The sequence below is a fragment of the Bison bison genome, unplaced genomic scaffold, assembly GCF_000754665.1.
Source record: "Bison bison bison isolate TAMUID 2011002044 unplaced genomic scaffold, Bison_UMD1.0 scf7180017864388, whole genome shotgun sequence".
Taxonomy (NCBI): Eukaryota; Metazoa; Chordata; class Mammalia; order Artiodactyla; family Bovidae; genus Bison; species Bison bison.
This window is the reverse complement of record NW_011494960.1, coordinates 6468425-6470283: the sequence shown is the minus strand read 5'-3', so window position 1 is coordinate 6470283 and position 1859 is coordinate 6468425.

Here is a 1859-nt window from a genome sequence, read left to right as displayed (position 1 = left end):
ATATATGCTGCTGCTAAGTCGCTTCAGTCGTGTCCGACTCTGTGCGACCCCATAGACAGCAGCCCACCAGGCTCCCCCATCCCTGGGATTCTCCAGGCAAGAACACTGGAGTGGGTTGCCATTTCCTTCTCCAATGCATGAAAGTGAAAAGTGAAAGTGAAGTCGCTCAGTTGTGTCCGACTCCTAGTGACCCCATGGACTGCAGCCTACCAGGCTTCTCCGTACATGGGATTTTCCAGGCAAGAGTACGGAGTGGGTTGCCATATAGGTATGACTTTTTCCCAGCCTTTGTATGATTCTAAGCAGATTCTGTTGCCGATGAGCCTAAGATAGGAAAGAGTTTACTCTCGTTTGTCATACCTGAAACGTTTCTAAATGGGAAATTCACTGTAATATATCTTATATCTAGCATTGTAAATGTAAATATTAGATTTTTAACTGACATAGTGGATTGTTCTTCAGCATACATTTTTAGGTATTTTTAAGTATAATTCTAGGCATACATGCAATACAGGGGAACTGGGTTCCATTCCTGGGTCAGGAAGATCCCCTGGAGAAGGAAATGGCAACCCGCTCCAGTCTTCTTGCCTGGGAAATCTCCTGGACAGAGGAGACTGGCAGGCTACAGTCCATGGGGTCACAAGAGTCAGACACAACCGAGCGACTAAACCACCAGACCACCACTAGGCATACATTTGTGAATTTTCCGTTCACTCCAATTCAGTGATCATTTATTCTCAGGATATTTTATGTAAACAAAGAGTACTAGCAACTACAAAAATAGTGAAGAAGTAATACGTAATATCTCTACCTTCTTGTATCTTATTTTAGATGGAAAGATAAGAAAATCATTTTGTAAATTAAGAACAAAATAAAACTTAAATAAATTTAAAATGTGATACATGTCTCTAAAATGCTATAAATATAGTGCTATTGGGAGGAGAAAAAATCCCTTCCCCTTAAAGGAATGAGTAACTGTGAGACCTCCAGGAGAGAAGTCTATTTCACTCATTTTAGGATCTCTACTTCCAGATACCTATGGTGCTCAATAGCCATAACTTTTGCCAACACTATAAAAACCGGCTTAGATAGAGAGGAAAGCGTGTTCCCAGCATCACCAGTAGACCTTGGGTTTTGGACTCATAAACTGTGATCTCCTGGTTAAAGAATCTGAATTGTTCTGAATCTAGTCTGTATGGTGTGGGCAATGGTGCCTACATCGCAGTTTTCAGTATTGCAAAATGAGGACAGCAGCACTTCCCCTGGAGGGTTGATTTAAGCATGAAATTAGACAATGTATAGAAAGCTTTTAGAACTGATTCAAATGTATTCTTTTTAATGGCTGAGTAATACTCCATTGTGTATATGTACCTCTGCTTTCTTATCCATTCATCTGCTGATGGACATCTAGGTTGCTTCCATGTCCTGGCTATTATAAACAGTGCTGTGATGAACATTGGGGTACACGTATCTCCTTCCCTTCTGGTTTCCTCAGTGTGTATGCCCAGCAGTGGGATTGCTGGATCATAAGGCAGTTCTATTTCCAGTTTTTTAAGGAATCTCCACACTGTTCTCCATAGTGGCTGGACTAGTTTGCATTCCCACCAACAGTGTAAGAGTGTTCCCTTTTCTCCACACCCTCTCCAGCATTTATTATTTGTAGACTTTTGGATCGCAGCCATTCTGACTGGTGTGAAATGGTACCTCACAGTGGTTTTGATTTGCATTTCTCTGATAATGAGTGATGTTGAGCATCTTTTCATGTGTTTGTTAGCCATCTGTATGTCTTCTTGGAGAAATGTCTTATTTAGTTTCTTTGGTCCCTATTTTTTGTAGTTTGGGTTCTATTTTATTTTTTC